Source organism: Camelus bactrianus, chromosome 12, assembly GCF_048773025.1.
Source record: "Camelus bactrianus isolate YW-2024 breed Bactrian camel chromosome 12, ASM4877302v1, whole genome shotgun sequence".
NCBI lineage: Eukaryota > Metazoa > Chordata > Mammalia > Artiodactyla > Camelidae > Camelus > Camelus bactrianus.
In genome coordinates this window covers 52,355,705-52,369,102 of record NC_133550.1, presented here as the reverse complement: position 1 = coordinate 52,369,102, position 13,398 = coordinate 52,355,705, and the positions used below count along the sequence as shown (strand labels likewise).

The 13,398-nt window shown below is 39.2% G+C and overlaps 1 protein-coding gene across 2 annotated transcripts in view; it reads left to right on the top strand.

Moving 5' to 3' along the window:
- The first annotated feature begins 740 nt into the window (after window positions 1-740).
- Window positions 741-13,398, top strand: part of NAV3 (neuron navigator 3) — an 813,571-nt gene continuing 800,913 nt past the window's right edge. For both annotated transcript variants that reach the window (XM_074375364.1, XM_074375362.1), the window contains exon 1: window positions 741-897. The gene's annotated coding sequence lies outside the window, so the exon portion shown is untranslated. The remainder of the gene's footprint in view (window positions 898-13,398) is intronic.

Sequence of the window (13,398 nt, the reverse complement as noted above, 5' to 3'; positions counted from 1 at the left end):
GTGAGTATCTACAGAAATGCTGATTTTCCAATTGAATTGTTAATAACTGAAAAATAATTCTATTTCTCTTATATTCGCCTTTTCAAAAGTTCTTTAGAAAGTTAAATATTTTGTCACCTCAGAAAAGCAGTTTTCACCATGAGGTAAATAGGACAATGGTTTGGTTCTATTGTCATATTTTCATAAATGACAGAAAAAAATCCTGCAAAATAAATGAGTTTATAAGATGATTGTGTGAAAAAACTGGTATAAGACCAAAATTTCTCCTCTTTCTTTTCCTGTGTAACTCTCACTTCTTTTTTTAATGGAAATTTTTCTTAAAATTGTATGTATCTGTGGGACACTGGCTTACAGAATGCTTTTTCATTGTGATATTTTGCTAGATTTATGGAAATCTAGCATCTATGCTCTGGCCATTTGAAAGCAGGGGAAAGAGCAGTTTGGGTCACAGTTCAGGGTGTCACTGGTTGTGAGGATTTAATAAATCCTGCCCTGTTGTGGTTCAGTTTATTTAGTTTTGTGCTCACCCAAACTCTTGAGAATAAACCGAATCGCTTTCTTTCTCTAGTGCTGTATTCGCTCTGTGCCTTGAATGGAAATTAAATGCAAATGCTTTCATTGCACTATCCCCTTGTTAATTTATCACATGTTTAAACACAGCCACATATTGGAAAACCTTGTTATTTCGTAATCTTCAGATTCTTTGCACAATGATATTAAGAACAGAATAATGAGTAAAGATAAGCCGATGGGAAGCACATGTCTACGGGGCAACTGGCAGCCGTCCCACAGCCATTAGTTTGTGGTATCTGGTGAAATGGCTGGAGTCAGCGTGCACTCCAACTGCATGACAGAGTGAAAAAAGAAGGGAGAAAAATATCTCCAGAGTTAAAGGAGGTGAGCGAAGTACCACATTCAAGCCTTAATTATGCTCTCAGATGGTTTATTGTCTCCTTTAAAATATGTATTCTGATAAAACTCATGCTCTGTAACAGATTTTTAGTTAAAATTAATAGTGATGATAATACTACTAAAAACAGAGGGCCAACTTCTGGATAAAGTTAGAGAAGTATTTTGTAGAACATGGCACAACGTCTGGTTTCGGAGGTACCCAGTAAGTACTTGTGGATGTGACTGATGGTGTGTGAGGGCCATTATGGGAATTAAGTCGTTCCACTGTTGTCTTGGTCAACCAAGGGCAGAAATGCTAATCACAGCCAATAGTTATGGGGTTAAATTCATGGCAGTGATCTGCACTCTGTGATGATTAAATTCACGTGAAGAGAAATAAGGAAACAGTGTTGGAGATTCTTCCTGTCTTTCTTCTTTCTTAGCACATTTTAGCCATCAGATTTGGTTTTAAAACCTGCCTTGAAATAAGCAAACCCCACCCCACAGGCATGTAGGCAACATTTCACAACTGGCTGCACCCTAAACCTACTTTACGTAACACTAAACATTATTCTGGACTTTACTCAGTCTCTATAGCTCAACAATCATGTTTCAAAAATAGCTAGTATTGTTTTCAGTAGAATTTTTTTTTTTACTTCAGCAGAATATTGATGAGCTTGGCTGCATGTTAAGTCGAAAGACATTTTCAATGGAATTTGCCAAACCTATCATTTAATTTTTAAAAGTTTTGACTCTCTCTGATGCCTATCTCTCATTCTTAAAATTTAATGTAAAATCTGAACCAGGGAATAAAGCATAAACAATTCCCTAATTCCCAAAGCAATTTTTAAAAGTGTTTTTGGTCCACCAAAATTCTATTCACAACTTTTTGTTTCTGCTTTTGTATTTCCCAATACCTTATTACACTCCTATTAACTGGTTATTTCCTCAACCTCATTCCGTTATTTCCTCCTTTCCACCCTCCTTCCCTCTCTTCCTTCCATTCTCCCTCCCTCTCTACCTTTTCCCATTCTTTCTCCCAACTTGGTGGATAATGGTACCATTCACTGAGATGCATAAGACTAAAAGAAAGTGTAGGCTGTGGAGGGGAAACTGAGTTCAAATGAAGACATGCCATGTTTGAAATGTTTACAGATCTCCTAGTAAAGATGTCAAGGTGCAGCATATGTAAGACCAGAGCCCAGAGGAGGAAGTTGGCCTATAAGTAATCACTTGAAAGTCAACAGTGAATTGGTGTTTAAAGCCGCAGTGTTCAATAAAATCACTTGAAGTGTAAGTGCAGTTCAAGAAGGGAAATGCTTAAGGATCAAACCCAGGGCATTCTAACATTTAAAGGTCCGGAAGAGAAAGAGAAAATAATACTTCAATGTGTCAATATAGTTTTATTTTAAAGAGTCTACCATCTCTATTGATCTGTTGATCCCTATTGCCATTTATTTTGGTGTCCCAGCTGACGTGGGACAGTTTTCTCTTCTCAGAACTTTAAAAACTTGGCTGTCTAAAATCTAAAGAAAGCGTCTGGTTCGTGTTTGGTCTAGTACTGTGAAGTTGATTCACATTAGTGTTGGTGGTGAGGCCAGTTCTTAGAAAATAGGGCTTCCTAAGACTGAGCCAAGGAAAGTACATTATCAAATACCAGAACTACAAAGGTGTCAGTCCACCTCAGCTGGAAAACGTAAGATGCAACTTAGGAATGAGACAGGACTGTCCGGAGCTGAGAGTCTCACAAAAATGGAAAGGTAAAAGAGGCAGGACGGGAGATAAACAAAGGTAATAATGGTCGGGTCAGAGTAGGCTGTCTGACATGAGGCTGGTAGGTAGTATTCAATCGCCTGGATACATTCTGGCATATGCCTTTTAAGCTGTGCTGGAAACAGCCAAACCACATCAGACAAAACCTACCATCCACCTCTTTTGGCATTTCTAATTTTAAAGTGCATAGTCATCTTCCCCCAAATGTTCTCACTTTTAATTCTAATGGTTAGAATCATGTCGACTGCTTTCTTCTGGGAGTAAGACTCAGATTCAGGTTTCAGTAACACAACCGAGTGTCAGCTATCCACCGGGCACTGGGCTGATCACTTGCACATACATACTAGCTCTTCTAGGGATTAAACTGTCATCTTGCCAAGGCAGAAATTCATATAAATAGCTTTTACTGCAACAGTTTAAAGCCATGTGCAAATTTCCTAAATCCTCTTGTGTGCAATATTTGCTTAATAGTTTGTCTCACCTGGAATATTGGAAAATTTAGTCCTGTATGATTTAGATGTGGTGTCAGAGGAAGTCTTCACAGCTAATTTTCTTCGATACAAAGAAGGACACATCAGACATAATATGACAAGTCACGTTACCGGGGTAAGAATAAGTAACAAGCTATAAATAAACAAATAAGAAACCAAGTCTTAAAATAAAAGAAGACCAGAAATGTGGCCAAACACTGACATGGTAGAGGGCCCTGAGTCCAGCATTAAATTAAATACGTGTTTGGCTATGTTATGCAGGTGATTGCTGACTCTGAGACCAGGTATTTCTTCCTGTGTTATCCAAGTCCTTACGGTCCGTAAGGTCCTTAAATGACCTAGCAGTGTCAGAGAATTATTTTCAAAATTTTAAGAACTGAAAGAACATCTTATACCTATTTGTTTGGGACATAACTTTCCACCTTTGCCCTTAGCTTCACTTTCCAACTGTACCATATCATTTCTGACTGCCTATCTGCCCCTGGAACTTCATTATGTTTATCTAGTCTCAGTTCTGTATCACCTTTCCAGTGGGATGCTGGTTGTTTTATCATGAACTAATGCTACGTCTTCAAAGCAGAAGACATGAGTACATCAATGGTTACTCACTACATGATACGGACTCCCTATTATATTCCCATCTAGAGTGAGCCTGGTCCTCTGGAGAAATGAGATGGGCAGGGAGAGCGGCCAGGCCTTCCCCCGATGGCATTCCCCATGCCTAGGTGCCAGGAGAGTGAGCATCCACCGTTTTCCAGTCCAGGGTTCTCCATTCCCTTCCTGGAGGGGATGCTATTGCATGCATCACCTGAATCCTTATAATAGGCAACTGCATGATTGATCACTTAACCAGGACCAGTAGGAGAAACAAAGGTTCTATGTGACTCAGAATCTCTAACGTGCACAAGCTTAAGGTAACTCATAAAGGAGTTATATAAGTCACGTTCTTCCCCTTCAGGACAACATTCTTTGTCTCTGGTGCAAACTTCCCTCACAGTATGCCCCCGACCAGTAGTTTTCAATGTTGGCTACTCACCTGGGGAACCTATAAAAGTCAGCATGTTAAAGCTCCCAGGTAAACCCAGCGTACAGCCAACCTGAACACCATTGCCCTAATCCTTCTTCCAGATTCGAGCTAACAAGTTCAAGAGGAGTTATCGTTTAATTCTCAGCTTGCATTTTCTTCATTTAATGTCTTCGTGATCAGGGAGAAGCTCCCAGGAGTGGGCTAAGTACAGCTGAGTCTGAGGGCGACGGTTTGTCTCTACTTGGTAGAACTCTTTCTGTGCTCTCGGCGGCTCTCAATCCCGAGGTTAAAAGAATGCAAATCACTCCACGTTTCTGCCAGTTTGCTCTTCTTGTTTTGTTCTTCTCTTTCCACAAGGTCTGGCTCTCTGTCTAGAAATTCTGACTGATCTATGAAATGTCTCCAGAATTTACCGCTTAATGCTTTGAAGCCTTTCCCACTTCTTAAATACCTGACTTTTCCCTCTGGTTGACATTTGATTCTCAATCACAGATAATATTTAACAGAACTGGTCTGCTGGAGAAAGATAATAAAAGAGACTTTGGGTGGTGAAAGGGTTGGAGATTCAGAATGCGTCTGCACTTTGGTCGGTGATGGAGATGGTTACCATCAGATGGTGAGTGTTGAAGGTAGCTTGGACTTGCTGCTCAAGACAGCAGGGACTGCTCCCTGGCCTCAAATTTCTACTCAGAAGTTTGTATCAATGCCTAACCAGGACCTTTACTAGAATCAGCCTCAAAAGCCACAGACCAGGCCTCCATCCCTGAGAGGGACTGGCCTGGTTTGACCTTGGTCATTTCAAATTGGGTCAACTACTGCTGGCTTTCCAAGGCCTCCCACGATATCTGGGACTTCAACTGTTATTTGTAATGAAGCCACTTATACCAGAAATTTCTTTGAAAAATCAAAGTTAACTCATCCCTTATGCCCCAGACATATTCATTTCTTTGGTTGTCTCTTGGCTGGTGTTAATCTGTACTTCTCATTATGAGAGAGGACCCAAACTCAACTGCTGCCCATATCTAAACTTTATTCCATCGTAAACCAACTCTTCTACATCCTCTCTTTCTTTTCAGAGTGCTCTTGCTACTTCTTTACCACAATAAAGTGTGGCTTTCCCACGAATGTGTCATTTCCACTGCATCTCCTCAAATGCTGGAACCACAGAGTTGAAGGATGTTGCCAGCTTTTTTCCTTCTCTACAAAATGGCATCTATAATTCCATTATTTCTTCCACCTTCATGAATAAAGATTCTGCCACTCTGAGGATTCTGCCGTCTGGAATGACATCCTATGTCCCTCCTTATCCCCGTCACCTACTTTCCGATTGGTTAGTCCATCATGTTAATTAAAAATATGGTCAACTCTTTCACTATCATCCTCTCCAACACAAATTCTACCATTTCCTGGCTGTATTTGCAAGGACATTTTGTTTGCAAGCACAGAAGAGTGAAAATATATTCACTATATTTGACATGTGCAAACACTAGAATGTTTTTAAAAATTTTTGATAATTGATCTCATCTTGCACTCTAACAACCTCCACTGCCCTCACAGTGGGAAAAATAAAACTAGAAAACAAACCCCTGAAAACCTTACATTTGTCCTTTGGAAGTATGGGTTTTTTTCAAACTTTAAATTATCTTTTGTGTTGTCACAAAAGTCATCATTTGAACAAATGTTCATTTGAATCATCTTAAGAGGAGTTCTTTCCTTTCCTCTTTCTCAAGAGAATCAGAGTGCAGGGTGATGCTAACAGACCTTCTGGCATGGAGGCGGGAGCTCCTGGTCAGAGCCTTCCCAGGGCCACTTCTAGTTTTAGATGCAATGTAGCTAAGCTGATCTTCCCGCAGGCATTGGTGTTGGCTGGGGTACAGCTGATCACACCTGGCTCTTTGGGGAAGGTGTCCTGTATTCATGTAAATCAGTGGCACCCACTGCAGATTCCATTGCTGTGGGCCTTGCATTCTCTGCTCATCCCTACCCTAGGCCCACTTCTGACTCACTGGTTCTCTCAGCACCTCTGTGAACCCTTTGGGGGGCCAAACAGGGACCTCTCAGTTGCTTACTCTGCACAATGAGGGAGCATGTGCAGCTGAACTTCTGGTTACCTTCCTCCACCTTTTCTAATCCCGTGTCACAAGTCTCCACATAAATTTCCAATCAGAAGGTAAAACATAAGTCCTCCCCTGCTTTGCATGTCCCCTTCAAATTCTCCTTTGCATCTCCCTTTCTTCTTATCTGAACTTCTCATAAGAGTGGCTTCTGTTCCCACCATGTCACTGAGCTGGCTCCTTATAAGGCCCTGAGTAACCTTTTAACTGCCCAGATTTCTTAGCATTTTTCAGTATTTTTTTACCTGGAGCGCTCGCTTCATTTGACACCCTGATCTCTTACTTTTCCAAACACTGTGCTTTCCTAGTTCTACCCAGAACGTTTTGCTTTTGCCTATTTCCTATATTAGTTTCCCCTTCAAAGCTGGTGTTTATAAGAAGTCTGTTCTTGAATGGTTTCTACTCTTATTATAGTTAAATCCAGGAAGAGGGGAATGCCTCCCTGGGTGATTACTTTCATTCTCAAGTTAACCTGCATTCTTTATACTGTTGCTTAAAAAAAAAAAAAAATCTGTATCTTCAGTTTAGAACATTTCTCTAAGCTTTAGACTCATATATTTAACTACTTCCTGGGTAGTTCCAAGCCTTGCAAACTCAAAATGTACAAATGGAACTCACTATCTTTCCCAGCTTCTCCGGATGTATTTTTAGTGTGGATTGACATAACTTCTCCCTAGCCACCAGACCTAGAGAAACTCAGAATGATTGTTGGTTCTTTTCATTCTTTTATCTCCCATAGTCCCACAATGAGTCACCAAAGCCTGCCAGGTTTCTTCCTGTTCTGTACCAATTTGTCACCGATCTCTCAGTCGTCATTTTTGTATCTATCTGTACATGTTTGTCACCTACAAATCATCCACCATTATTTGTCTGCAATGAAAATTTGTCCCGCAAAGTTTACATATAGTTAAATGGCTAACTGTGGAAACAAATACAAATTTAGGGATAGAGTAAACATCCGTTTGCTATAAGGTGAAAAAGAAATAAACACATAGCTTGTAAAGACCCACATTGTTAAGTATTGTTGCTATGATGAAGACTCGTATTTGGCACCAAACTTTCGGGTAGCTAAAGTGAAAATGAGACTTAGTCGGTTACCTAATTCTTTGTATCAGAGAAAACAAAGGAATTTTCACAATTTAAATTATAAACTCTGATTAGCTGAAGCTTTGTGTTGATAAAGCTTTGTTTATCTTTCCCTTTAACCTGTAGGTCACCCTAAATTGGTCCTTTGAACCATATTTCCCTCCCCTTAGGCAAATCTCCTTTGAGCATTTCAGCGTTTTAAGACCTTTCTTTCTGAAAAACAGAGATCCTTTTCAATTTTTCCCAGTCTGACTGTCCCAAGCATAGGACCTACATTCTCTGTTTATGGTAGCCCCTAGTCTTCCTTTTGTTCCTTTCGTAAAGCTCAGGTTTCTTTGCAACTTAGCATTTTAAAGCCATCAAACTAGGTTTCAAGCAGATTTTTATGCATCATGGGTTTTAGTTCGGGTCTAAGTTTGCATTTTCTTTTGGACTCACACAAGCCTAGACAAGCTCATGGGTCCACTGGGGCTGGCTCCTATGGCCTTATTTCATAAAACGACGGGGGAGTCTTTGATGAGGTACTGTGTCTGCATTAGTGCCAGCAAGTGGATGTAAAAGTGCTATTTATAGTTATTATTTGAGAATGAAGCAAACCTAGTAGCCTTTCCAGTGGAAGCTTGTTAGCCTCCGTCTAGACCTAGAAGAGAACACAGTAGCGTCTTCTGGTGTTAAAGCAAGGATGCCGTGCACACAGTGTTCACAGAAACTGTGCCATCCCCTCCACCGGGAACAGAGTTGGCTGTCGAGTGCCTTCACAGGGGTTCTAAATATGGTGCAGCGGTAGAGAGGCAGGCTGGGGTGCCAGACAGACTGAGTGGGAATCCTGGCAGTGCTCCTTCCTTATGGATAGCCTTGGGCAACTTCCTTCACCTCTCTGAGCCTGTTGTTCTGAGGACTGAAAATCAGGCATGTGAAGTACTTGGCATATAGTCAGTGCACAGTAAATGGGAGTTGAGTTGTTATTACTATTACTGTTACTATTATTATTATTATCAGACAACACCGTAGAAGTGAGGAGCAAGGGAGGAAGCAAAGAGCTGCAGGGGAGGTGAAAGGATGGCTTTGAGGAATGCAGGGGAGACACCTCAGGAGGGTTGTAAACTAGTGATTGAGGAAAGAAATTTCGAGGAGGATTGGGATTCTTGAATTAATTATATGATGTACGACAGCTGAATGAGACCCATGTGATCTCATTTCTGATCCACAGATATTATAGGGGGGTGATTTTTTTTCATAAACATCAGGATGAAAAAGCCATTCCATAAGGTCTCTTCTACCCTGGGTAGAGTCTTATCTGAAGAGTCTAGAGGTCTTCTTTTTTTTTAGGTTTAGAAATGTTTCTGAGGTTGGGTTTTGTCCTATAAACACTGTATACCCTATGAAAACTGTCCAATAATACCGAGCCTTTATAGAATTTTTTACAGAGTTGACCATTCCTTCTTTTTTGAAATTGTCTCCTCACTGGACTTCCATAAAACTACTTTTTCCTGAATTTCCTTTTATCATTCAATTCTTTCCTTTTTGGTTTTCTTCCTGAAAGTGAAGTTTTTTTTTTTTTTCCCCACCTTGGGGGTTCTCCCTCTTTGAAACTCTTAATTATCCATACTTCCCAGAACTGTGTTAGCTCTTGGGTTGTCTCGCTTTTTAATGATCTCTGGTACTTCCAAAACCCATGGCTTCAAGCACCATTTAGAGGTGTATGACTTGCAAGTCTGTTTCTAGAGCCCAGACCCTTCTCCTGAGCTGCTGGGTCTAAATACCCAACCACAGCAGCATTGGCAAAGAAGCTCTAAACAGAACTGTTGACCCTGAGCTGCAGCTATTGAAACAAATAGGGGGATTTCCATTCCCTTGGGTGCCCACTTGGCCCCTGACATATTTTAGCCCCGGTCTGGGTGTAGGCGTCTTGGTGGGAAGAGTACAGACACTGGACCTAAGAACTAGGTCAAATGATGTTTACCACTTGTCAGTTGCATAACGTTGGGAAAACTACTTAACCCCAGGGGGCTTTCGTTTAGTCATCTTTAAACAGGGAAAATGTCTACACTTTAAACTTCTTGCCTCTGAGCCCAATGGATGCTTCCAGGATCTACATATGTTGTTTTGTTGTTAGGTTTTATAAATTTTCTTCTTGGAGTATTTTATTTTGAAGGGTAGTGGGCTCTATATACAATTATGACCATGTCAAGTAGTATCTTTCCTTGGCACCATTTCATTTTAAATTACCTCTTCCCTACTGGTTTAATCCAGTTTTTTAGAACATGTATTGTGCTGTTACCTTGGAAACTCTGCCTTAACACTGTTGGTTAGAATGTCCCAAGGTTGTTCATTATATTCCATCACCTTCTTACCCTCAAGAAAGCAAGTATCAAACATATTAGAATTAGCCTATAAACTCCAGCAATCTGTTACCTACATTTAAAATTTTCGTGTGGTTTTTTTATTTACAAATTGTTTTATAAACTTATTTTTTTTTTTGGCATGGAAGCAGAATTTTTTTTTCCCCATGATTTTGCTCTGGACGCTAGTCTTTGTGGTCTCTCGTTTTTATAACCAAGAAGTGTATTTTCTGTTGATAAAAGAAATAATCCAACGATGTTCCCTTCTTTTCAGCATGCTGGCTTTAGCAATTCAAAGTGGGAGAGGAGACTGTCCCTCTGGTGTTGTTACTCAAATAATAAAATAGGTTGAAAAGAGAGAGTTTTAACCTACCATCTCCAATTGATATAAGCCAGTTTTTCCTTTCCTTACCTTTCTGACTTACTAGGGAGTCTGGATTCCTTGAACTCAGTCAAAAAATGATGAGAGCTTTTCAGACCCTCAATATTAGCCTTCTTGATGCTCATTCACTGTTAAATCTATTAAACAGTGAATGAGCCCTAAGTTCTTTAAACGTTTGGTGGTCTACTGGCTTACACAATGTCTACCTCATTACCCTTCAGAAAATCACTTTCTTCACTCTTAATTATTGGCATATGGAAAAAATGAATATTGATAAACAAAATAAAACACTAAATTAAAAATCATGTTCCACTGGGCCATGCCATTGAATTCTGTTAAAATATGTCTCTTCCTCTTTTCTTGTGAATGTAGTCTACTTAGTGCTTTTATCTAGCAGTCTTTTCTTTTTACAAATGATCACCTGAGTTAATTTAGATATATAATTTTCCACAAAGGTCTTTTTTACTTTTTTATCAAGTTACCTTAGCTAGATAGACATTTGAGGCATGCAAATGCTACCTGGATGGATTAGGCAAATATGATATTTATAATACTCTAAGCCAGAGTCTCTCTTTTGAAAAATAAAATAGCATATAAAGGAAATGTAATGTAAGACATGTATATGTTTATTGCACATGCTTTTGAAGTCCTCTGCATTATCCTATCCTATAGTCTACAAAGTCAGTGTGGCGTCATTGCTCTGTGAATTGACACAACCACCTGATCTCAGCTGGGTCATGCACCAGCTATGTGACTCTGACTCATTTAAATCATCTTCATGGGCCCCAGTTTCCTTACTTATAAAATACACACAGGCTAATAACGTATTTCTTATGTTCTAAAAGAGTTATTATGAAGATTTGATGAAAAAAAAAAACAGTAGAAAAAAGTACTTTAACCTCAAATCAAGCATGAAAAGAAATAAGAAATGCTGAGTATAAGTCAGATCACATAATGAAGAGTTTAATAAGTCCAGGGGAGAATGGTTGTATTACCCTTACCATTCAAGTTTTCTTATTATTCAAAGAGACGTTGAACGTGTGTTGGACCTAGCAAACATATCTTTCACTTTCAGCATTTCAACTCTTCACAAACCTTAAGGAACGCTCTCAAATACTTTTGAATCATGGATCTGTGTTCTTTTTTCTTTATAGGTTGTCCTATCATTTGAGGGACAATTATCCTTTCCAGTTTTGTTTGTTCTCAGCATTAGTCCAAGATAATTTTTCCATGTTATTTATTCACTCTTTCCTTCTCCCTACAGCCAGATCCATACTTGGAAGACAGAATAATAATTGTGATAAGAGCACTGAACTGGCTGAGACCTAGGAAATAGGTGCTAGACAAAGTTCTAGCAGTAACTAGAACTTGATAACATTCACATGTCATTTAATCTGTCTTTGCCTCATATTTGTTAAGCAGAATCTGCAAGTCTGGAAGATACACAACAACAGATCATTGATTTTCCTGTCCCTGAGAATTAAAATGAAAACCTGCTTAAATCTTTTACACAACATCCTTGATGAAAGAAAAGTATGATATGATAGACGTAGGAGTCAGAATCCAACTTAAACCCCTGGTTAGCTACTTACTACCTGTGTGACTTTGGGAAAGTTGCTTATATCCTCCATGCCCCATGTTCTTTTCTCTAAAATGGAAATGATAATATTGCACATAGTGTTGTGAGGACTGCATGAGCTAATGTGTGTAAAGCCTCTAAGATGGAGTCTAGTGCATGGTGAGGAACTCAACAAATGGTTTGGCTTCTTCTTCTTCTTACTATTATTATTATTATTACTATGTGGTTGTTAAGTCTCAGTTTGAGCATTGCCAGTGATGGAAAGCTTTTATATTCTAAGATAGCTCACTCTAATTTTGTAAAGTTACAATGATTAGAACGTTTTCTTCTAGTCAGTCAAAGTTACATCACTTTATCACTACACATACTTTTTGTCCAAGTGCTGACTTCTGGAATCATGACTGCCATTTATATATTTGAAAGATGACTGTCATGCCCCCTATGTTATCCTAATCTCTTCTTAAATCTTTGATTTTATTTTTGTATCATGTTCTTCCCAAGATTGTCAATCAACTTTTACATACCAACTTTCAACTAACTCTTGAGCTTTTGCCATAACTTTATACCAACTCTTTCAATCAAAATTTATGTACTATGATGACTAAGATTTAATAGCCTTTATTTCTAAGACCTGTAGTGATTCTTCAGACTAATCTTCCTTTTCTGCAACTGGAGGGGACCAGAGGCCATGCAGGGCATGGGTCTGTCTTCATTTGTACTGCCAATTCTGCTCATTTTGCTTCTGTACCTGAGACAATCCCTTTTTTATTTAAGGTTATAATGTTCTTTATAGAGTTTCTGGAGAATATAAGGTGGTAATTTCAACCCTACAATGACTAATACAACGAAATGTGTGGAAGCACTCGTAACATTTTTATGTACCCTAAAGGGTTAGATTGACTAATCAAATTGCATTTTTATGATGTCCTCCTGAAAGTTGCAGCTTTAAAAATATCATACAATCCATCCACCGAATACACCTGTAAAACAAAGAGATTGTAAGCATTATTTTCCTCAACTTTACAGAGATCTGAAACCAGTAGTTTCCCAGGGGCCATGTCCAAATTGCTCCTACAGTACAGGCATTTCCCAGGCAACTGGCCAATGAGTGGGTTTATATATGTTGTGACTGACTGGGCAATTTTGAAAACATAGTCTCTCCTTCTCCACAGAATTGTCCTTTAGATAGTTGAAGACAGAATTTTGTAAGGTATTCTGCCAGTTTAGTAGGTATTCTGTGAGAACTGTTCCACATGTAGATGTAGTTTTTGGTGTATTCATGGGAGGGAGAGAGCTATGTGTCCTTCTGCTCTGCCATCTTGGCAGTCTCCTCTTGAAGACAGAACTTTGTACCTCACTCTGACACTTATCCTTCGGCCTTGCATCCTTGTTCTTGCCTCTCCCACCCTATCAGACTATAAGCTCTTGGCGGGTGGGCAGGGAATTTATCTTACTCTCTTTTGTATGTCTTGTTCTTCCTAACAAAGCACCCAACTCCAAACTTTCACTCAGTAAATCTTGTTGAGCTGAATTACAACAAGGATTGGAATTCCTGAGTGACCAGATGAATTTAGTTCTGAAGGAGGCAGAGTGTAAATATCCATAAGGTGACATTATATTCTCTGGAACCAAAAATATATTTTGAAATCAGGTTTCCAGTTTATAGTCTTTATTTTTATCAGTTGATTATAGCATCCATGGGTCAATTTTGAT